The sequence below is a fragment of the Adiantum capillus-veneris genome, chromosome 29 (genome assembly GCF_014529385.1).
Source record: "Adiantum capillus-veneris isolate H3 chromosome 29, ASM1452938v2, whole genome shotgun sequence".
Classification (NCBI taxonomy): domain Eukaryota; kingdom Viridiplantae; phylum Streptophyta; class Polypodiopsida; order Polypodiales; family Pteridaceae; genus Adiantum; species Adiantum capillus-veneris.
The window spans coordinates 7,100,453-7,126,010 of NC_140959.1; positions in this window are offsets into that span (position 1 = coordinate 7,100,453).

Sequence of the window (25,558 nt, forward strand, 5' to 3'; positions counted from 1 at the left end):
CGCACTTGACATCTCAAACAAAGGAGATTGTGTGACAAAGAGGCGAGACAAAGTCAAAGTCTACTCGAAAAAGAAGAACAACTACACATTAGAAGATATTGCAAACCCAAAAGTGGCTATCATGAGCCAACTCTACAACCAATACTTCCACATGTGTACAAAGCGACCACAAAAGTATAGGATGCCACCTGGAGCCATTGCTGTTGAAGTCGCAGAGCAGAGCGTGGATCGACTCGCACACACACACACACACACAGATACACAGAGAGCTTACACAGTACGCAGAGAATCATTTGAAGGGTTATCTCCCAAAACCTTATTATCCACAAAAGTATAAGTGAGTATATACAAAGAGTTAGTGATAAGTGAGTTAGGCGGGTGGCCGGACATATCCGTATAAGAGGCCACTTGGGCATTAATCCCAACAAGGATTCTTTGCCAATTGTATAGCACTTTGACTATCACAATATAACTCTAGCATATCTACTTTGATTCCCAAGTCTGCTACCAATCTACCAAGCCAAATAGCTTCTTTGCATGCCTCATTTGTTGCAACGTACTCAGCTTTTGTAGTAGATTGCGTAACACAATCTTGTTATCAATATCGCCATGATATGGCACCTCCAGCCAATGTAAAAACATAGCCTCATGTAGATATCCTCTTATCCAAGTCTCCTGCATAATCTGAGTCAGTGTATCCTCTGACACTCAAATCCTGACTACCATAGCATATGCGCATACTCTTTGTATGTTTTAAGTATCTCATGATACCTTTCACTACCTCCCAATGTTTCTTGCCGGGAATTGACATATATCTGCTAACTACTCCCACTGCAAATGCAATATCCGGACGTGTAGCAATCATTGCATACATCAAACTACCCACTGCAGACGCATATGGAATCTTATCCATTTCAGCCTTTTCTTCCTCAGACACAGGACAATCTTGTTTGCTAAGTTTCACATATGGTGGCAATGGAACACTCAATGCCTTTCCCTTCTCCATATTGAAACGTTGCAAAACCTTGTCAATATGCTCTGTTTGAGATAACCAAATCAACTTCTTTGATCTTTCTCTCTCGATGTGCATACCAAGTATATGACTTGCCTCACCCATGTCTTTCATGTCAAACGATTTTTCCATCTTTGACTTCAAAGCTGAAATTTCTTCCATGTGTTTGCCATCAATCAACATGTCATCCACATACAAAATAAGGATCAGCCAACTGCCATCCTTAGCCTTCTTTGTATATAGATAGTGATCGAACTCACTACGTTTGTAGCCTTGAGAAAGCATAAACTGGTGGAACTTATGGTACCATGTCCTTGGTGATTGTTTTAAGCCATAAAGACTCTTTAACAACTGGCATACCAAATCTTCCTTGCCTTTTTCAACAAACCCTTCTAGCTGCTGCATGTAAATTTCCACATCTAAATCACCATGCAAGAACGTTGTCTTGACATCCATTTGGTGCAACACCAAATCCAATATAGCAACCAATGCAAGAAAGCATCTCAATGTAGTCATCTTGACCACTGGAGAGAAGACTTCATCAAAGTCAATGCCTTGTTCTTGCTTAAAGCCCTTGGCAACAAGCCTTGCTTTGTACTTTGGCTGACTATCATGAGCGGTGATCTTATACCTGTAAACCCATTTACAAGGTAGAGCCTTTTTGCCCTGTGGTAATTTAACTAGCTTCCATGTCTGGTTTTTATGCAGAGTTGTCATCTCTGACTGCATGGCCAACTACCATTTTTTCGAGTCAACCACTTGTAATGCTTCCTTGTAATAAGATGGTTCTCCGCAATCTGTGAGCATGACATAATTTAGAGATGGCACATAACGATCAGGTGGTTTGGAGACACGCTCAGAACGTCTCACCACAACTGATTCTGCCTCTCTAGCCACTATAGGCTATTCCTGAGCCTGACCATGCTGTCTTGATGTGCTAGCACTAGGTCCATCTTCCCTGAAGACAACTCTTCTGATCTCCTCTGTCTTCTCTAGCTTAGTGTGAAACTTGGCTTCATTGAAATGCACATCATTGCTACGAATAAGTTTTCTGGACTCAGGATCCCAAAGCCGGTAACCCATCTCGCCCGATTCTCCGTAGCCAAGAAATATACACTTCTTGCTCTTTGGTTCTAACTTATTCCTGAACTCCTTAGGAATATGGCTATAAGCTTCATACTCTGAGATGCTTGTACAAAGGTGCCTTGCCTGTCCATAGCATCTCGGCCATTTCACTCTTATCCAGAACCCTACTAGGAGACGTGTTGATCAAATTGATTGTTGTAGCCACTGCTTCCGCCCAAAATCCATTAGGCAACTCAGCATTTGACAACATGCTTCTAAACTTCTCTTGTATGGTCCTATTCATATGTTCTGCAACCCCATTCTGTGAAGGATTATATGGTGCAGTAAGTTCCCGCTTAATCCCTTTTGCTTCACAAAAGTCTTGAAAAGCTTGGGAAACGTACTCTCCACCATTGTCAGTTCTCAAGCACTTCAGCTTCTGACCACTCTGATTCTCCACAAGCTGCAAGAATGTCTTAAAGACCTTGAGCACCTCATCCTTGTGCTTCAAGAAGTAAACCCATACTTTGCGAGAATAGTCATCTATGAATGTACAGTACGTTGCTCCCCCTAGTGACAAACTAGGCATTGGTCCGCATATATCACTGTGCACAAGAGCTAACCGTTCGTCCCTACGATTCCTCTTTGATATGCGTGGTTCCTGTGTTTGCTTACCATAAACACAATGCTCACAAAACTCGAAATCTTGAAATGAAAAGCCAGGAAAATAACCATAATGAGAAAATATTTCCATTCCTCTTTTTGACATATGTCCCAGCCTACGATGCCACAGTGACACACTTGGCTGCTCAATCACATTGATTACATGGTTTTTAACCTCTGAAACATGTAAAGTGTATAGAGTTCCTGACTTGCTGCCATGTGCTACAGTCATCGAACCTTTGGAGATCTTCCAAGCGCTGTTCCCAAAAACTGTCACATAACCCGCATCATCCAACTTCCCTGTACTGATCAAGCTCTTTCGGATTGCTGGAACATGTCTAACATTCTTGAGCCATAAAGAAGAGCCATTCTGAAACTTCAACTGCACATCTCCCGCTCCAAGTATGTCACAAACCTGCTCATTGCCAAGTCTGACATAATCTTTAGTAGCCACATATGATGTAAACCACTCTTTGTGCGGAGAAACATGTAAAGATTCCCCTGAGTCGATAATCCAATCACTCATAGCATGTCCATCCTCTGAAGTCAAGAAAACAGAATCAAGATTTCTTGTGAGGAAGATATCACCAGCTGCTATACCAGAATCACTGTCTGAACCAGATCGTGTGACATTCACCTCTTCAATCTTCACTGAACTCTTCTTTTCATCTTGCTCAGAACTCTTTGTTTTTCCTTTTTCTTGTTTCCACTTCCTACAGTCTCTCTTTATGTGACCCTTCTTGCCACAGTGGTAGCATTCTATGTCATCCTTTGACTTCGAGTCACGAGACTTACTTCGGTTTTGTGCCTTCTTACCCTTCTTCTCTTTAGACTGTTGTCTCCCTCGAATGACCAAAGCACTATTGCCTTTGCCTTTGCCTTCACTTCCTCTATGAGCAAGCTGCCTTCTACATTGGCACTTGTAAGACCTTCTGGTGCGACAAAATTACTTAACGTTGTACGAAAAGTATCCCAACTGTCTAGCAAAGTGATTAAGAGAAACATAGCCTTCACTGAATCTGGAAAGACTTTCTCATGTGCTGTTAATTGGCTGAAAATTGTGTGAAATTCATTGAGATGATTTGACATGGCTGTCCCTTCTTTCATCTTCAAATCCACCAATTTCTTGAGCCAGTAAATCTGAGAAGCAGCACTTTGTTTCTCGTACATACCACATAGCTTTGCCATACGCCATACGTTGTAGTCTCTTCTGCTACGTCGAAGTAAACATTTTCTGCCAGTGTCAGCATGATTGTGGAACAAGCTAACTCGTCAAGCACTTCCCACTCATCTTCAGCCATACCTTCTGGTCTCTCCCCTTTGAGCTTCAGTGGCTTCACTTGTTTTTTTCTACACCAAAACCTTCCAAATCTGCTTCTTCTAGAATGGGAAGTTTTTGCCATCGAGCTTCTTTATGTTGTAAAGAGTCTCACTCTAAGAAGATGCCATATCTGCCAAACTGTTTACTTTTGGGGAAAATCCGGGAGAGTTTCCCCTGTAAACTGGCCTCTGTACACAGTAAACAAGTTGTAAACAACAAGTCGAACACCTTTCCTCAGGAATTGTCAGTATTTTGAAAAATTTTGACAGAGTCTCCCCTATAAATTGAGCTCTGGGAACCAAAAGATAGCTCAAAAACAATCATAAATAGCTGAACAGTGACAAATCTAAGAATCTCTGTAATATGCTATCCTGTAAGCATACACTGTCCTGTCTGGGCAATCACAGAACCTGTCTCTGTCTCAAGACTGAACCTTGAACAATGCCTCAATGGCCTGACGCATAAGATGCAATCCAGTGTCTACACAAAGTCATACATCCTATGGGATAAAAGTCACCTCAACTGAATGGGGTATTTTTGCCTATAGGGTTATGAATTTTGGTTAACTAATGCTCTTGCCACCTTTCAAGATTGATGAGCCATGCTTTCAAAGAATATCTTAGGAATTTCTTGGGAGTATATATGGATGACTTATGTGTACATTTATCAATTCGAGCTGCTCATTTTGAACATCTCAAAAAGGTATTCAAAAAATGTAGACTTTATAGGATTTTCTTAAATCCTGAGAGGTGCACCTTTATGGGTGGACAAGGAAAAATTCTTGGACATATAGTGTCTAAAAACAGCATAGCAACCAATATGGATTAAATTCATGTTATTGTTGAATTGTCTAGACCAACAACAATCAAAGAGGGGTTCAGGCTTTCATGGGACATTGTGGATATTGTTGAATTGCTTAGACCAACAACAATCAAAGAGGGGTTCATGCTTTCATGGGACATTGTGGATATTACAGACAATTCATTTACATGTATGCTATAATCATAAAACCATGTATGGCATGATTACACTCTTTGTTTGGACTGTTGGTGTGAAGAATCCTTCATGAAGCTTAAACAAGCTCTCACTTCAACCCCAATATTGAAAGCACCATATTGGAATAAGATATTCCATATACATGTTGATGCTTCCAATTTTGCCATTGGGTGTATATTAGCTCAACCAAGAGACGGAAAATTTGATTTTCCCATTCTTATGCTAGTAGACAGTTGAATGTGGTAGAGAAGGATTATACAACCACAGAAAGAAAAGGATTAGGGATGATCTATGCCGTAAAAAAGTATAGACATTACCTATTAGTCAAAAAACTTTTGTTCTTTGTGGACCACCAAGCTTTATTGTACTTGTTCAACAAGCCATGCAACACAGTACGAATAGTGAGATGGTTCATCATTCTTTTGGAATTTGATTTTACTGTAGTTGTAAAAAAGGGCACCACACACCAAAGAGCGGATCATTTATCAAGGATTATTTCAGGAGAACCACCAAAAGGGATAGACGATGATCTACCAGATGCGTATCTATTCTCCGTGGAAATGATACTCGTTGGTCAAAAAATATGTTTTCATTGATGACCTTATCTCAAGTGGATTCTCAAATACAGTTCCTATTACACCATGATTAATTGGCAATCCTCTATGTATCAATTACTACCCGGAAGGCTATACAAAAGAAATCGAGATGGAATACTTCTTTTGTATATTAATCATGAGGAGAAAACCCAATACCTAAGTCAAGCACACATTACCCTAGTAGGACTTCACTTTGCGGAAGACCAAACTATGCAATGGATCTTGAGACTTGGAGTATTTTGGCCAACCATGAGAAGTGATGTTCACTCATTTGTGAAAAACTGTCTCCAAGGCCAAAAACAAACACCCATACCTCATGTGACATTATTTCAAATCTCACTCGTTCCTAAGTGGAGTAACTATATAGTTACTTACTTATCAAGCAGAACATTACCATAGGATATGAGTAAACGCCGCCAAAGAGCTATTGAAACTGAAGCAAGAGACTATGCTCTCGTTATAAACCAATTGTATCGAAGAGGAAAGGATCAACATTTGCGTCTAAGTTCAAATGAAGATGAATATATACCCATGCTAGAACAAGCACATGATGGATTAGCTGGAGGTCACTTTACTAGTGAAACCACGGCTAGAGCAATTTTAATGGCAGGCATATGTAGCTTTTGTAGCGCATGTAGAGAGAAGAAGAATAACTCACTCACTCTCTCACACAAAGTACACAGTCACCGTACACTCAGTAGAGCTAAAAAAGGATGATATATTCAAAAGCGGCTTAGGGTTACAAAAATACAGCTTATATACAATTCCTCCTTAAAGGTCCGTTCCCGCCAGAAGTGATCTCTTAACCTTTACAAAAATGTCGTGCTTCTCATCAAAATTAAATAATATAAAAAATGTTGTAGCTTTCCCTTGTTTAGTTGTCAATACTCCCCCTCCACATCCATGTCATCCCTGACATGACAAATCTTTGTCTTTTGGATCTTTGACTGAAGCTTGGATCAATGGAATCTAGACGGTTTAATCATTTTCAAATATGATTCATATTTAATATTGCTAATGCTCACCGTTGCGCCAAAAATCCTGCTATCATAAGTGAAGATTCCTGTATAAAATGATTCTTCAAAATCTTGCATATGATAACTTGGTAGAAACATAACTCTTTGGTAGAAATGATGTAGCACTTGTGGTGATGGTTGAGTAGAGAGGTAGTAAGCCAAATTTTGGATGGTGTCGCTCGTTGACAATAGATTTGAGTCTATGGCTTTATGTGGCACGAACACCCCGATGATGCAGGCCAGCAATGTTTTACATATCTTCCTAAGCATTACACAAGTAAAGTTAGGGGAGCCAATGAAAAGCTTAATGGTGCCCGTTGTAAAAGCTTAATGGTGCCCGTTGTAAAGTGTGAGCTTTGTCCTAGAGTACTAGAGTATGAGTCAAGGAGAGGAAAGGTGGAATTATCCCACATGCAGTGGTGCAAGGTTGTAGAGCTACTTAAAGCTCATTTCATGAATGAATAAGACACAAGTCTATTTTTCATTACCCCTCCCTTGTTTATGGTGGGCTTGTGATGGCTTAGCAAATACTCAAGATCGTGTTTATGAGTCCAAGTAATTGATCTTGGAACCTAATTTGCTTGAGTGATAATCTAGCCAACACACACTCACTTGTGTGCACAATGTTTCTCTTTCATCCAACCTAGCTAACACGATCCCATTCCCATCAAGTGGTACCAGAGCTACACTGTGCTAGCTAGGATTGTTGTTATGCTTTTGTGCGTTAGTGATTAGCATCTTTGTTCATTAGCAATCTCTAATCTCTATTTGCATTAGCTTAATAATCCCAATCTCTAATCACCACTTGGGAAAGAGCATGCTCCACTACCCTATGGTGATTAGGCAAAATGGAACTTGCATTTAGCATTGATTGTGCATTCACTTTTTGTATTTTTGTGCTCATTTTTTAGATTTCTTAATTGCATCATAACTCTCGTTGAAGCCACTATTAGATTTTGCATTTTGTGTGTGTGCAAAGCACTTCTTGATGCCATTTTATGTTTGTGCAAAGCACTTTTTGACGCCATTTTATAGAACCCTTGCATGCAAAATTTTGATGAGTTTTGGTGCTTCAATTGAGTGCTCAAAATCCCCTCTTCGTTAGTCTTCTTTTGAGCTCCTAAACTTTCAAATCTGAGGGGATTAGCTCGCCCTAATCTTTTATCTAAATATAGGTGTGTGTGTGTTGTGTGTGAAGCCCTGCAAGGTCAAGTTTGTTTTATCTATTCTTGGGAGTAGTCACAAGCAAAGCCACGAGGGCTTGTGGTCAAAGCACTATATATAGGCTATTGTCTTGTGGGGAGGTCGATGGCTCAAGGCTATTGCTTTTCAATTAAGCAACGTGGACAAATCTCAGGTGAGCGCTACGTTGTAGCCTAAGTCAAATTTTGGGGTCCGTAGGGGGCTAGTCCCGTGACTACACCGACATATTTTTGTACTGCCTTGCTTGGCCAACTGCCTGACCTGCCCGTGCATGCCCGAAACCTGCCCGAGCTGCTCGCTACCCGAGCCCTGTCCCACGGTGTTGATCACTGCTCAAAGCCGCTTGTGATTGGGCCATTTCCCACACTCTTGCAAAAACAATCGAAGCTTCATACCCCTTTTAAGGGGCGCTTCCCACAGGCAGGGCACCTCCTAAGAAGCTCTTAAGCTCTCACACTTGGAGGCCCTGGCCCAAGGGCATTAACATCAGGGCATGTGAGCTCCTTTGCCTCCAAAGTCAAGAGGCCAAAGGCTTTGCACTCCAAGCCAACTATCGAATCTTCAAAGGCTCCTTCCAGATAAAAGGAACTCAAGGTTGTGAAGGGTGACTTCACCTAAAAGGTGAAGAGGTACTTCACAAAGGAGTACTCAAAAGGATCTCTCTCTCTCTCTCTCTCTCTCTCTCTCTCTCTCTCTCTCTCTCTCTCTCTCTCTCTCTCTCTCTCTCTCTCTCTCTCTCTCTCTCTCTCTCACACACACACACACACACACACATATTAACTTCAAAGCTCTGTAGCCAAGCACAATAACTTGAAAATAAATTGTCTTCTAAGAGGTATTTTGGCATGTGTAAAGAGGAAGACACTTGCTAGGAGAGTCTCCTAAGCTAAGACCCCTCTATTAGCGCAATGGAAGAGAAAGGCATTAGGGAATTTAATGGGGAGGTCTTTCACACTTAGCAAACCAAGTTGAAACCTACTTAATGATAAAAAGTAATTATGGGGAATAGTCAAGCCAATGATCATTGATCTGTCATCCATTGAGGGAGCACACATATTGACACAAGTTATGAGCACACAAAATCAAGCAAGGATGAGCAGGCATTAGGAATCATAATCACTGCACCATATGAAAATTATGTACATGTTACTGATGATTGTGAAACCTCATCAGCTACATGGGAAGCACTAGAAAATCTAGGAAAAAGAAGAGAAAAGTGAGCTTAAAAAAGGATCTATACAAATAATAAATGGAACATAATGAAGATATTGCAAGCTTGGTCAACCGCCTTAAAAGCATGACCACACAACTAGCTTATGTAAACATTGCCGTACTAGAGGAGGACAAAATTGAATTTCTTCTAGCACCCTTACCACCCAGCTTTGACCAGATCATGACCATCATTGAGGAGAAGGATCGAGCACCAAATTTCCAAGATGTAATCAACTCTTTAATGTCCAAGGAGAAGAAGCAAGGGAGGAATGCTACTTTAGGGGGAGGAGATTTTGCAGTTAGCTCTAGTAACAAAACTTTTTTTAAATGTGGAAAAGAAGGGCACATAGCAAAGGACTGTCTAGCATGAAAACTTGTAGCATTTGCAAAAAGGATAGAAGCAGCACCAGCAGATTTGAGGCCCAAACTCTATTTGGAAGAAGACAAAGATGAAGATGAAGAAGAAGGTGAAGATGAAGATGAAGATGAAGAAGAAGACAAAGATGAAGATGAAGAAGAAGGTGGAAATAGCCTTCTAGTCTACGACGACATTCTCTAGTCTTTTTTTTTTACCTTTCCCCTTCAGTTGTATTTTTTTGGAGATAGCTTAGACTAGCGTGGTCTCAATTTTATACATCTATTTGAGGGGAGGTGTTGAGTATCTCTTGGATTAGAGATAGTTGGTCTCCTAGATTGGGAATGGTCTCCTGGATTGGAGATGTTCTTTTTTGCTCCTAGATTGGAGTGTGCCAGAGATGTCAATTTCTTCAGCTTCTTCCTAGTCCAAATCTCAAGGGGAGGATTGTAAAGTGTGAGCTTTGTCCTAGAGTACTAGAGTAGGAGTCAAGGAGAGGAAAGGTGAAATTATCCCACATGCAATGGTGCAAGGCTGTAGAGCTACTTAAAGCTCATTTCATGAATGAATAAAACACAAGTTTATTTTGCATTACATCTCCCTTGTTTATGGTGAGATTGTGATGGCTTAGCAAATACTCAAGATCATGTTTTTGAGTCCAAGTTAATTGATCTTGGAACCTAATTTTCTTAAGTGATAATCTAGCCAACACACACTCACTTGTGTGCGCGATGTTTCTCTTTCATCCATCCTAGATAACATGATCCCATACCCATCACCCGTGAGAATTTTCACCATATAAGTTCCACTTGTTCTCTCTCCTTCCTTGGGATGTGGAAGCTTAGGGTAATTTAGCCAATTGGGATGTTTCTCCAATAATCTGGAATGATACTTCCTCTGGGCACAAGTTAGAAGGAGACATCATCCCTTATTGATTTTGGTGCCTCAAACAGACATACAAGGTATGATGGATACTTGGAGAGCCATCCTCTTTTCCATTTAGGCTCTGAGTCCACTATCCTTTTGGAAGCCTCTTGATCTTCGATATCATAGTTGAAGAGTGGTGTTGCCTCCTCTGATTGGATGCACTTTTCATTGTCATCACTTCATACTTGAGTAGAGGGTAGGGAAGGGATGGCTGCATCCATTCCTCTCTGATCACATTTGAGTCATGATTTTGGACACCCATGGAATGTAGCATCCTCTGTTCCCATTCTATGGCAGCTTTTGTACATTCTGCGGTGGCTTTCTCTATTAGAGTGCGAAGGCGAGCCTCCTCTTTAGCCGTTAAAATGTGTTCTTCTTCCTGGATCTGTGGAGGTATCTCTACCAATAAAGGTTCTTCTAAACTTTTAGGGAGTTCTAGAGGTTCATGTTGGGTGCTGACTCCAAAGTCACTTGTACTCCAACTTGGGATTTGGCCTCTTGCCCTCTCGACCTCTTGTCGTAGATAAGCTAGCTGCTATTGCACCTCACCATCTTGTCTTGTTCCTTCTTTTTCATTATTGATTAATAGCTCTTGCATCATCTTTAATTGCCTTTTTAGCTCATCATTCTCATTTTGGAGCTCTTGCTATTATTTCCTTAATCTTTCTTCTACTGCCAAAGATCCTTCTGCCATGTGCATCCTTTGTCTTTGTTCTAACCTTAATTCCCTTTGGAGAACTTTAATTTGAGCCTCCAAGGCTTGTATAGCATGGTTGTTGATTCTTGTGCTTGCTCTAGCCACCCTTGGGGTCCCTCCGAGCCTCTGTATGGTGAGTTCTTGCAGTGCTAATTTGTTCTTTAGCTCCATGATTTCATCTCTCGCTGATTCTAGCTCATCTTTCATCTTTTCTTTATCCTCTTGCAGCTTTATGATCTCCTTGGACACTTTACCTATTTGCAAAGTTAGGTATCTCTTTCAGCCTCAACTTCCTGTAATATTTTGCTTTGTGTCTCTTGCTCTCTTTCATTGCTCTCTGCTCTCTGCTCTCTGCATATATCCTTGCTGCTCTCTTTTAAGATTGTCGTGCTCACTCATCATATTCTCGTCTCGTGTTCTGAGCACTTTAGCTATTTGCAAAGTTAGGTATCACTTTCAGCCTCAACTTCCTGTAATATTTTGCTTTGTGTCTCTTGCTCTCTTTCATTCTCTTTGCTCTCTGCTCTCTCCTCTCTGCATATATCCTTGCTGCTCTCTTTTAAGATTGTCGTGCTCACTCATCATATTCTTGTCTCGTGTTCTGAGCATGCTGTTCTCTTCCACTATAGAGAGAGATTGTGTTCTAATTCGATCTAAAATTTGGTGTGCAGCTCTAACATCTTCTTTGTTAGGCAATGGTCCAGCTAAGGGGACTTGGTGACGCATACTGAGCATTAGTCCCACTGGAGGGGGACGCCATGGACTCTCCAGAGGTCTCCATCATGGCAAGGGCAGAATCGGCATCAACCCTGGCACTCCATGCGGTGATATATGCATTTCTAGTGCTCTTTCTCGTGTATCTCGGTTCCAGGGATGTTATTCAGCTTTCTCTTCCTTCTCTGTAGCCCATGGTGGGTTAGATGTACCATAAATTTCCTCAGAAGCATACGCGGATGTGTACCCAGCTCTGAGGAGATCATCAAAGGTGCTTTTCTTGGTCTTTTCTTTGTCTTCAGGTGTAGGTTCAACCTCTATTACCTTTGTAGATGACTAAGTTGTGATGGCTCTGGGATTGTCTGTCTGGTGTATACATGCGGAGATGCGGGTGGGGTTATACTCCATCCTATAGCCCTGACATCCTCTTTCTTTTTTCTCTTCTTGGGCTTTTGGCTACTCTTGCAACTTCTTCTTTATATCTTGCACTTCCTCAACAGAGAACAGCTCTAGATTTTGTTGCTCTATCACTTGCTCTGTCTCTTCATAGGCCCTGATATACTAATCAAACTGATCCTCCAGGGGTCTAGAAGGGATGCCTCCCATCTTCTCTAGGTCGGGCACTCAGTATTCTTCAAAATCTCCCTTCAATGTCCTCTCAACCATGAACTGTTCTATTAGCCTCTCAATTCGGGACGCTTTCTGACCCTTGGTCTCTTTCAATATTTGCTCCTTGATCATTGCAACTTTTCTCTTCTTTTTTGGTGGCTCCTCCATTGTATCTTCCTACACCGTCTCAAGCTTTCGACTGATCTACATAGAGACAGGTGGTGCTCCAATTGCAAAAGGCTCCTCTTCTATATCCTCTTTTAGTCGCAACCACTCATTCTATGTGGGTAGGTTTGGCCATTGTCCTCTTGCTCCAAGAGCTTCATAGGCAATCTTTGTAAGAATTTTTGCACTACCGATGTATTTTGGCTTATGCGTCCCCAAGTCACTACCTGCTCATGTATGTAATGGGTGTAGTTCACGTATTTTGGTATATTGCTACTCAGTGCCCAAGTAATTGTGGTGGCAATGGCATGTGGTGGGGTTGTGTACTTCTACGGCTGTTTGTTGTAGACATGAAAAAATTGGTTGTACAACTTGCAAATCTCATTTTCTCTTGGATCCACAAGGTCTTCAAAGGTGGGATTGGACTTTTTTTGCAAATAGACTTTCACTTTGTCTCTTCTTTCATGGATAAAGCTACTTTTGTTGTGCAGTCCCAAGGCACCATCAATGATTTGTGGTGTAATGGCAACTTCTTTGCTTTCCCCTTCAAGTGTGGTGAGATTTGTTGTGCCGTCTTTCTTGATGGTGGTTGTCAACTCATAAACTCTTTGGAGATCAACAGTAGCTGGCTTTGATGTGAAGAATTTGTGCAGGTCCACTCTTTCTAGGTGGTTGAGGATGCCCTCTTTGTTGGCATACTCACTTAGCTCTCTTAATATCATTGACATGTCCACCGTATTGCCCTATGGGTCTCTAAATGTACCCTAATATAGCCTTATGCCTTCTACTTCTAATGTGGCTTCGTCCATCCAAGCTATAGTCAACTTTACTGTTTCATTTGGGATGGTAAAGACTCTACTGATGCCATGATATCCTTCAAGGAGAGTCTCTTCTTCTTTGCCGGTTATTCGGTGGCATCCATAGATCTTGCGCACAGTCCAAGTGCAAAAGTTAGCATTGTTTACAAAATATGGCATTTTCTTTTTTTTTTAAGCTATTCAAACCACTTCAAAATTGAAACATAAGCTAATTAGGGCATGAGGGTGCTATGCATGTGGTCAAAAGTGCATTTTAGGTGCATATGTATGATGTGAGATATCATATACGTATGATGTCCAAGTGCTCAGAATGAGGTGATTTTTTATATGTGCATAGCTCATAGCTTGTACATCATAGATATATGCACGGGTTTCAATTTGGATGTCATTTGGGCAAGATGTGACCATTAGAATTCATTTCAGGACTTGAATTTGGATTTTGGCTTAGTTCTGAGCAAGTGAGGTTCAAATGTGATGAAAATTGGTAGATGCTTTCATAATAATGCAATGAAGGACCAGAGATGGGTTGTAGCTTGGCATAGACTCATGTGGTATCAGACTTTGATTTGGAAATGTTTTCATGTGCTTGAACCCAAAAATCAAGTATAGAGCTTCTGAGTTCCGAAACTTGGGTTTGGATGGGTATAAAGAGTTGAAACTTGATGGAACTTGAGCTGTGAGCTAAGAATGATGGGATAAAGGCATTGGAAGTGAAAAATTCCCCCAAATTAGTCATTTTGGCATCTGGAGACATCATACGCATATGATGTCTATTTTGAGATTTTTGGTCCAAACTTGACCTATAGGATCCCCAGGTGATGGGTAACTCTTTGATCATCTTCGATTTTGATTTAGAGAGTTGGGGTCATAGATTATGTCGTAGGCCAAGATTTTTTGATTTTGGGGTCCAAGTGGTCACAAGCTTGCTCAAAATTGTCCAAATTCAACATATGGCTTTTATACTATGTAGTGAACATGCTTATGATGAAAAATGTTGAGTTTGGCATTTGTATGAGTGAAAAGACATCATACGTATATGATGTCTCATGTGAAGATTTCAACTATGATGATATGAGAATGATGTGTATACAAATTATAGTGCCTATGTCAAGTTTCATCTGGTTTGGAGCACTTTTGGCAGGTCTAACGCCAATTTGTTGAGTTAGGTTTAGACTTTGCGTTTTTTAGGCATTGGACACCCTAACTAGCTCCAAACCCTATGAAACTATGTTTAGAGTATGAACAATTCAATGTGGAGGTTCTTGTGCAAAATTTGGATGTAAGACATCATACCTACTTTGAAAAAAGTGAATTTAATGCTCTAGAGTGTTTTGTGTTTATGCCGTAAGCCCTAATAGCTAGTTTTCAACTAACTCAGATATTTAGCATAGAAACTTCCTCTTTGGCATTTCAGGCTCTATAATGAATTTCCCCATATGGTGATTGTCATAATAATCAATATCTAATTCTCCTAAATGATTTTCTCATGTTAAACTGATCATTTAATATCGGGAAGTGCCAGGGGAGAAAAAGCTAGAATATTGGTTAAGCTAGCAGACTGGCCACAGGAGGGATCCAAAGGAGGGAAAACAGGGATTCAAAGGGGGGGCCATCTGCAATAGAGCCATGTGCAACAATGGGCTAAAAAGACCCTAAGGTTCAGCCCATTAAGACTTCCAAAATTCAAAGGTTGTGTCCAAAGGTCAACCTTAAGGGAATTGATGCTTTTTGTGTGTATCAAAAAAGTCTTTGCAATCCCTACTTGGGAGAGGGCGAGCCTTGCATCTAGGGGATGAGAGAGAAATCCACACACACACAAGCTCCCTTTACACAAAGGGAATGAGGGACACATGTCAGCTCCCTAGGCCAGATGCCCACAAGGTGTACCCAATTCCTATTGGATGGCCTTGGAGGTAGACCAATGAGAACTAGGCTAGAGTAAATCTAGTTTAATTAATTTAAAAACACTTAATAAAAGAACCAATGAGAATTAAGTCTCCTAGATGACTATTGGACAGTCTCCCAAGGGGTCCAATGAGCATTCAGTAGCCCAATGGCTTGCCTGATTCCTATTGGCTAGGAGGCAAAGGGGTCCAATGAGAGTTTAGTTGAATTATTAAATGACCTAAAGCTCTCACAAAAGGGGAAAGGGGGATGGACACATGCCAAAAGGCTATCACTTATGCTGCTTAATTGTCATTGGCTAGCTCTAGGGAGGTCCAATGGGAGGACAACAAGAGCAAATAGCAAGGGGGCTCGCCCAAGAGAGAGGGGGGGACTGATTTTTGCAAGGCATTATCACACACACACTCACACAATCTCATGTGTGAAGTAAAGAAGACTCTATCTCCTTCTCAAGCTTTAATGGAAAGCTTACCACCTACTCCAAGTTTGTGAGAACGGAGGCCTACACCAACAACTCTTGGCTTTGTGATGCAAATCCAACCAAGAGCCAAGCTTCAATGCATGCTCATCTCCTCTACCATGCTAATTACTAAGCTAAGCTATGCTAATATGAGTGATTATGTGAGGAGATGTACATCTTTCTCGTAAGATACGCCTTCTTCCTCTCAATCTACTCTCATACCCTGCTAGCTCTCACCATCTTCGAAGGTGTGTGAGGTCTTGGGTCTGAGAACGGGGATAAGTAATGTTGTGTTTGTTAAGTGTTTTTCTTAGTGCATGAAGCTTTCATCTTCATTGCACTAGCTAGTCTTGAAGGAACACAAAGAATTGTATTGTACAATGTCTCTCTTGATGGGAGAAACCATAATACAAAGCCTTTTGGAGGGGGGACCGGCTCCATGCAAATCCGGTCCTCAACTGTTGTCAATAGCTTAATTTCTCTCTCTTTTGAAAGTATTGTTCATGCTATCTAACTAGGTGTTATGCTTTTTGTTGCTCTCTCTACCCAAGCACTCTTGTAATTCTCATTAGGAATCTATTCTAAGGAAATGCCCACTATGTTCATGCTAATTTCCGCTACACACAAGTTTTTAGGCCATTAAATGTTACATTGGTATCAGAGCACAAGGTTTCTCTTTTCTTGCTCAAGAAGGGAGGTCCTCAAGCTAGCTATAAATTGTTGGTATTATTAATTGCCTATGAGTAAGTAGAATAGGGATTTTTCAGCTTTGCAGTGCGCCTGCCTTCGTGCAGTTAACGGGGCATCACCGTCGAGAGCTATGGTCTTAATAGTGGAGTCCTACGGGGCTTCCCTACGGCTTAACCACTATTGAGCTATTAGAAGCTTGACAGTAGCCAGTGTTGTTTTGGTGATTGAAAGACCCTCTCTTCTATTCCTTGCAATTAATGGTATTCAAGCCACGGGTATAGTAGCTTGAGTGCTTTTTCTAAAGGGGTAAAGAGGAGTAGCAACTAGGGCTTGAAGTGCCAAAGTACACCTAAAAAGATTACACCTAAAAGTTGTTAGAATGGCTGACAATAGTAAAGAGAGTGAAATTAATGTGGATAACTTTGATTTTGCTAATGAGCAAGCTACTAATGATTCTCCGATGCTTGTTTTAACTATCTTGTTTCTAGGCTTCAACAAGCCATGGGCAATCCATCTCTCCAAAGTGCAACGGCAGCTCCGTGCTCACGGGATTCTCCAAGCTCATCACCATGATGAGAGAACACCTAGGAAGCCTCCTTGTGAGACTCCCAAAAGAGGTCTCTCTCCGATTCGGGAAGAAGAAGAGAATCCATACGAAGGGCTCAAGAATTTACTTCTTGATGATGTATCTCCTTCCCAAAAGAGAACTCAAGAGCCTCCACCGAAGGAACGAGAAAGAAGTGAGTCTCCCGCCACCTTGACGGAGTTGGCTCCACGAAGACGGTGGGCTAAACGCTCTCCATCACCACCAAAGTGGAGAAGACTATCACACTCTTCTCCACACCATAATTCAAAGAGGGATGATAAAAAGCAAGAGAAGAAAAAGGCGAGAAAGAGGACACCCTCTTCTCCATATTATTCATCCTCTTCCTCTTATGAAACTGATGGAGAAGACGACGAAGATCAAGACAAGAAAAAGGCGAGAAAGAGGCCACCCTCTTCTCCACCTTTTGAAGAAAGTGATGGTGCAACCTTTGAACCATCAAAAAGAAGAGGCCATAGGAAATCCTATGCCGCATGGAAGAGGTCATACAAGCTGAAGAAGTTCAAAGAGGGAGGGAAGAGCATCTCTTTCCTTACCTATGATGGCACCTTTGGTGCTACGGAAAAAGTCTTGGCCTTTATCCAACAGTTTGATGCGGCGTTTGGAGATGAGGGCTTCACGGAGTCCTCTAAGCTACGCCATGTAGCTATGCACTTTCAAAAGTCCTCCAGGCAATGGTGGTCTAGCCTACGAGCCAACGGTGAAGCTCCACGAACATGGAAAGCTTTAAGAGCTTCCATTATGAAGCAGTTTTTGGCCACCGATGCCAAAGACAAAGTACTGACCGAATGGCGAAACTTAAAGCTCTCTCCCTATGAATCCATCCACAAATATGTAGACAACTTTTGGGACCTACAACTCAAAGCCACTGTCTTCAAAAAGTTGGATTTTGGAGAGCAAAAGCAACAATTTTGTGTGGGCTTAACCGAAGAAATGGCAGAGTATGTTAACTCCCAAATTCCACGTACCATATCGGCAGTAATACACCATACTATGGTGGCCTCTCGAATCAATTTCCAAATGGGGGCAAAAAGAAATAATAAGCCCACGGAAAACAAGGGCTCCAACGAGCCTAAGGGGAAGGACAATGTCCAAAAGTCTCCTAAGGGCAACTCCAACAAAGCTAAAGAGAAGGGAGTTTACAAAGGTAAAAACAAACTCTCTCCTGAAGAGCTTGAGCATTATTGCAAGGATAACCGGTGTTTCAAGTGCGGTGAACAAGGGCATGCATACCGCACGTTTCCCCAAAAGAAAAACCGCCAAGATCCTCCTAGAGCTTACTTGGTTGAAATTCAAGAGGAGGAGACTCACCAAACTCACCACAAAGGATCTCCTCTATGCCATGCTTGGGGAAAGGTAAGAGAACATGATGCTTTTATTCTCTTTGACCCTGGTTCTACTCACAATTTTATATCTATAGAGTTGGCCACCAAGCTAGGCATACAAGCTTACGAGATGGGAGATGTCCTACCCGCAGACAGTGCCTTCAAGGGGCAAGAAGCTTCAGTCACTCCCTTAATCGGGAAATTGAGGCTTCATGTCCAAGGCTATGTGGACAAAGAGGACTTCTTTATCTCTCCTCTCAAGCATGAGGATGTAATACTAGGGGCACCATGGTTTGACCGCATGGCTGCCAATGTTAAATTTCCTGAAAGGAGAATCTCCTTTAATTTCAGGGAGAAAGACATGTATATAGATGCTAAGGAAATGGGTAACACCATCCCCATTGTACATACACCAGCTTTCAACAAGTCAATAAAGAGCTCTATTTCCGTGTACCCAATTTTTGTTAAAGATTCTCAAAATGAACCTAATGCTTTAGCAAAAGAAAATAAAAGCAACCAAACGGAATTTGATTTATCCAATTTTCTCAAGGGGTTTCAAGATGTTTTTATTGACGACATCCCTTGTGAGCTACCTCCTAAACGAGGTAATGATGACCATGCAATTGAACTTCTTCCAGGAAGTTCACCGCCTAACAAACCTCCTTATAGAGTTTCTCAAGCTCAACAAGAGGAGATTATGCGGCAAGTGCATGAGTTAGTTGAGAAGGGCATGGTTAGGCTTAGCTCATCTCCATTTTGCTCACCTGTGCTATTAGTGCAAAAGAAAGACGGCACATATCGTATGTGTGTCGACTATAAGCACTAAATAGGATCACTATCAAGAATAGGTTTCTCGTTCCACGGGTAGAAGACCTATTTGATAAGCTATAAGGATCGACCTACATCAGTAGGATTGACCTAATAAGTGGCTATCATCAAATAAGGATAGTTGATCAAGACATTGTAAAGACCGCATTTCGCACCACATTTGGTCTTTATGAATACATTGTCATGCCTTTTGGCTTGACCATTGCACCAGTGACATTCAACCGCTTGATGGAGAAGCTGTTCAGGCCTCATCGAACTGAGTCACTGGAGTGTTCTTTGATGATATTATCATCTACTCTAATTCATTAGACGAACACAAGCAACACCTCCAGGTAATATTTCAAGTTTTAGGAGAGAATAAACTTTATGTTAATGGAAAGAAAAGTGAATTTTTCTTGCAAGAGATTCAGTATTTAGGTCACATTATCTCTCAAGATGGCATCCAAATGGATCCATCAAAGTTAGAGGTAATAAAAGGATGGCCTAAACCAAGGAATCTTCATGAATTAAGAAGCTTTATAGGTATGTGTGCATACTATAGACGCTTCATAGAAAAGTTCTCACAAATTGCGGGACCATTACATGACCTAACAAAGAAAAGCGTTAGGTATACATGGTCTGCTAAGGAGAACAATGCTTTCGAAAAGCTTAAAGAAAATCTTATCTCTCAACCTGTGCTTACACTACCAGATCTCTCAAAACCATTTGAGGTCCAATGTGATGTTTGTGGTGATTGCCTTGGAGCTGTTTTGCTCCAAGAAGGGCACGCCATAGGCTATGAGAGTCGAAGGCTCGACCCTGTTGAGAAAGCTCTAGGCATATATGAAAAGGAACTCCTTGCAGTTCTACATGCCTTAGACTCATGGAAGCACTATTTATTGGGGACGCCTTTCATTCTACGAACAGATCACCAAAGTCTTAAGTACTTCATGACGCAGACCAAGCTCTCCGACAAACAAATGAGGTGGGAAAATTTCCTTTCGCAATTTTATTTTCATATTGCTCACATTGCTGGCAAGCATAATCAAGTAGCTGATGCACTCTCAAGACGGCCGAAAGTGCATGCGGTTTCCATAGCAACTCACAATGATCTATCTTCAATGATAGATGAGTATGCTATTGATCCCGATTTTAGAGATATGATTTCAGCCCTTACATTAGGGAAGAAAGAAGAACCATTTACTTTACAAGATGGTTATCTTCTCTATGGCAATAGACTATGCGTTACTAACTCACTACGTGAGAAAGTAATGTATGAATATCATGCTCCTCCTTATGCGGGGCATAGAGGGATTCAGTCTACCTTAAAGGGAATTGAAACATATTTCTATTGGCCTACCATGAAAGTGAACATACAAGAGTATGTTTCTAAATGTGTGGTATGCCAAAAGACAAAATTTGATAGAGGGAAGCAACTTGGATTGCTTCAACCCTTTCCAATCCCTAATTCACCATGGGAGAGCATATCCATGGATTTTATCTTTGGATTGCCTAAGTCTATCCATGGGAATACAGGAATATGGACGATAGTAGACAGGTTCAGTAAACAAGCTCATTTTATACCTAGCAAAAAGACTATCAAAGCCCATCAAATGGCAACCCTCTTCATATCACAAATTTTCAAGTATCATGGCTTGCCAATGTCCATAGTTTTGGATAGAGATTCTAGAATGACCAGTAATTTTTGGAAGGGTCTCTTTGAGAATTTAGGGACAAGGCTAAACTTCTCTTCGGCCTATCATCCACAAACGGATGGCCAAAGTGAAATAGCTAACCTAACCATTCTTGATCTACTAAAAGCCTATGTAACGGAAGTAGATCAGAGATCCCAATGGGAGAAGTACTTACCCTTAGTGGAATATGCTTACAATAACACTGTACATACTTCCACGGGAAAAGCACCTTTCGAGGTAATTAAGGGGAGATCAAAAAGTCCCTTGCTACTTAAGGTACATGGGAAGATCTTCGTTGCAGATGAGTATAGCCGAGACCTACAAGAATCTTTTCAAAAGATTAAGGATGCTATCTCTATCTCACAGCAAAGGCAAAAGGCTGCTACTGACAAGCACAGAAGATCCCAAGCCTTTAAAGAAAATGATTGGGTCTTATTAAAGTTTCCCAAGGCTCGATTAAGGCACATGACGGGCAAGAATCCTACGGGACACCAAAAGTACTATGCTAAGCTAGCAAAAAGGTACTATGGTCCCTTCCAGATTCTTAGGCCAATCAATGAGATGGCCTATCAACTCAAGTTGCCCAATCATTGGCTCATACACAATGCTTTCCATGTGAGACTATTAAAGCCTTACAAAGGAGAGCCACCTCAAGAACCAACTATTGAAGACCCACCGGAGATCGAGGACCAAGAGGAGGTGCTGCAGCCCGAGTCCATTCTCCGACATGAAGACAAGGTATTAAAAGGCGGTAAGACTATCCGACGATATCTTATTAAGTTTAAGAATTATCCTTTTGAAGATGCTAGATGGATGCAAGGCATACAATTAAAGGATAACCTAAACCTTGTCAATGCTTACAATGCTTCCCAAGAGTAAGCAAATGTACAAAATGTTAAAGATGAACAAAGTTTTTGTCTTATAAGACTCTCTTTTTCTTTATTGTGCACAAAAATGAAGTAGTATGCATGCTTAGATCAAGTTTGCGGAGAGGACGTCTCCCAAACACCAAGTAGAGCTTGTCACTCTACTATGGAAGATTGATAGGACTAATATGAAGGCATGCTTGCGGCAGCCTCAGGCTCTCAAGAACCAAATGGACTAGTCATCCATTGTGGGATGATGTCGTAGAGTAACATAGGGATCCTCTACCCGCTAAGAAAAGGACTCATGAATATGCTTTATCTTCTCTACACCATAGTCGAGGACGACTATGATTTCAACAGAGAGGTAATGTCATAATAATCAATATCTAATTCTCCTAAATGATTTTCTCATGTTAAACTAAAGACCCTAAGGTTCAGCCCATTAAGACTTCCAAAATGCTAAGGTTCCAAAATTCAAAGGTTGTGTCCAAAGGTCAACCTTAAGGGAATTGGATACTTTGTGTGTGTACCAAAAAAGCCTTTGCAATCCCTACTTGGGAGGGGGCGAGCCTTGCATGTAGGGGATGAGAGAGAAAGCCACACACACACACACACAAGCTCCCTTTACACAGAGGGAATGAGGGACACATGTCAGCTCCCTAGGCCAGATGCCCACAAGGTGTACCCAATTCCTATTGGATGGCCTTGGAGGTGGACCAATGAGAATTAGGCTATAGTAAATCTAGTTTAATTAATTTAAAAACACTTAATAAAAGAACCAATGAGAATTAAGTCCTCTAGAAGACTATTGGACAGTCTCCCAAGGGGTCCAATGAGCATTCAGCAGCCCAATTCATCAATGAGCTCTAGGGAGGTCCAATGGGAGGACAACAAGAGCAAATAGCAAGGGGGCTCGCCCAAGAGAGAGGGGGGGCTGATTTTTGCAAGGCATTATCACACACACACTCACACAATCTCATGTGTGAAGTAAAGAAGACTCTCTCTCCTTCTCAAGCTTTAATGGAAAGCTTACCACCTACTCCAAGCTTGTGAGGAGGGAGTCCTACACCAACAACTCTTGGCTTTGTGATGCAAATCCAACCAAGAGCCAAGCTTCAATGCATGCTCATCTCCTCTACCATGCTAATTACTAAGCTAAGCTATGCTAATATGAGTGATTATGTGAGGAGATGTACATCTTTCTCGTAAGATACTCCTTCTTCCTCTCAATCTACTCTCATACCCTGCTAGCTCTCACCATCTTCAAAGGTGTGTGAGGTCTTGGGTTTGAGAACGGGGATAATTAATGTTGTGTTTGTTAAGTGTTTTGCTTAGTGCATGAAGCTTTCATCTTCATTGCACTAGCTAGTCTTGAAGGAACACAAAGAATTGTATTGTACAATGTCTCTCTTGATGGGAGAAACCATAATACAAAGCCTTTTGGAGGGGGACCAGCTCCATGCAAATCCGGTCCTCAACTGTTGTCAATAGCTTAATTTCTCTCTCTTTTGAAAGTATTGTTCATGCTATCTAACTAGGTGTTATGATTTTTGGTGCTCTCTCTACCCAAGAACTCTTGTAATTCTTATTAGGAATCTATTCTAACGAAATGCCCACTATGTTCATGCTAATTTCCGCTACACACAAGTTTTTAGGCCATTAAATGTTATAGTGATGACTTTCCGCGATGACACTTTTTGAACTCAAGCACCCAAGCTTGCGGATGCAGTGGGGCACCTTTTCATGCCTTTGGTGTAGCTTTTGGCCTTACGAATACCATTTTTGGTTGTCGCTCAGATTTCATCTTTTGGTAAGGGGATGGTCACTGATTATTTTTCTTGATGATTGCCATTTGTTTTGGTTGTCGATGGTATGTCGATGATGTTCGTGAAGTTTCATGGCAAAAGGACGCGTCATCTGGCCGTGAGAGCCAAATGATGCTTTGCGTGTCTGAAGTCTAGCCTGACGTTTTGGTCCACTTCTGGTAGTTTTACTATGGAGTAAATTACATGGGTTTGTAGTTAACCTCGATGAGCACCTACTCATGAAGTTTGGTGGCAATCTAACGACTTGTTCCACGTTGACTTCTACAGGCTCCGAGAAGTTGGGGTTTTTCTTTTTTGCTAACCTATTTCAGCTTAGGAGAACATATATGTGCTCATCTTGCCTAGGGCTAACCCCCTATCAAGTCTTGTAGCTATCGGATTGGTGGTTGTTGAGTTACGATGCCGTTTTGGTCTATTCTTGATGATGCCACATAATCGCTTTTGTGAGTTTTTCGCGTTGAAGTTAGCATAGAACAAGAAGAGCACATTGTAATGAGCCTACCTCTCATGTCTAGCACCGGTTGGTGTCCATGTGCGTTGTATAAAGCCGTAGAAGATCTATGTGGGGCCCAAAATATCTTATATCGGGGGTCCCTGAGCCAACTACCAGAACATTTGACATGTGTTCCTAATTCATCACGAAATGCACTTTAGGCTCAAAAATTTCTCCATTTGGACTTCGTTTGTCCCATTTCCAAACAATTTGCCATTTCATCCAAAAATTGGTCGGATCGAGCTTTCCGCAACTTTTTTCATAATTGCACCCCGACTTCACCATATGTTTCTCTTGACTTACTGATTACTCCTGTATTTTTTACTTGTCACTTCGTCTCCATCTCACCTGATTTTCTATTGTTTTTCTTCAAAAAATTAACAAAAAGAAGAAAAATAACTAATTAACCCAAAAATACTAATAAATCAAAACATAAATAACACAACAAGCTTCTATGTACACTCATTTGTAATTTTTTGATCGGATTTCTCTGTTTTTCTCTTTTTTTGCATAAAATTGTTATTTTTTAACATGCACACGCACACGCACACACCTAGAGGCTCATTTTTGGACGTTTGTCCTCATATTTCTATAGAATCACATTAGATAAGGGCATAAATACTTGGTTTTACCAATATGTTTTTTGCAATCAAACGCGACAAAATCCAAAAACATAAAAAAACAGTGTCTTGTTAGTACTTTTAAATCTGTCGGGTGCGCATTGAGAATGCCTCCCCCCCTCCTAGTTGGAGTCCTCCTAGACAATGGTGTATCGTCCTGGGGTATGTGTTGTGCATGGGTACCAACATGTGCTAATCCAGGTCATGTACTGCGGCTCTATATGCATACTCAATCAATGCATGGGAAAAATTAATGTTGTGCGAGAGGAGGGCATAAGCAATCTGCTTATTGGCATTCGATGGTGAGGTTTCTTGTTAAGGCAATACCATTACTAGAGTTATGAAATAATAATTGTTCTAATTGTGCCGCTTGTTGTTTGATTGACAATGGGTGTTTTTGTACTCCTAGTCCGTCTTGCAGCTTTTGGTGACAGTCTTGTTTGAATCCAAGATCCACATATGTCATTTTTGTTGGCCTTTGTTTAAGTTTCTAAAATTGAGTTGGTTCTTTTGAATTTGGCTTTGATTTCTTGGGTACTTAAATTTACTTAACATTTTTTCTTGAGGCAGATGACTTTGGTGTTGGTTGGACCTTAGGGGTTTGTACTGAAGGGAGTTCCTTGTTGTGTCTCTTTGGGATCCAGATTTGTGCTTGATTACCTTGTGCATCAATCAACCCCTTTGGAACCATACCTGATTGTACCGTTGGGTTTCTTTTTGGGGTTTACCATTTGTCTCTGTTGAGGTAGCTTTAAGTTTGGTCTGCTGTAATTGTGTAACCTCTGCCTTCTTGACCCAGACTTGCTTAGATGTTGTTGGTGACCGCATTGGTGTTTGTTGCTTGGTATATTTTATACATTTCCCTTGTAATATTTTTTTTGCTCGGCTCCGTAGTAGTA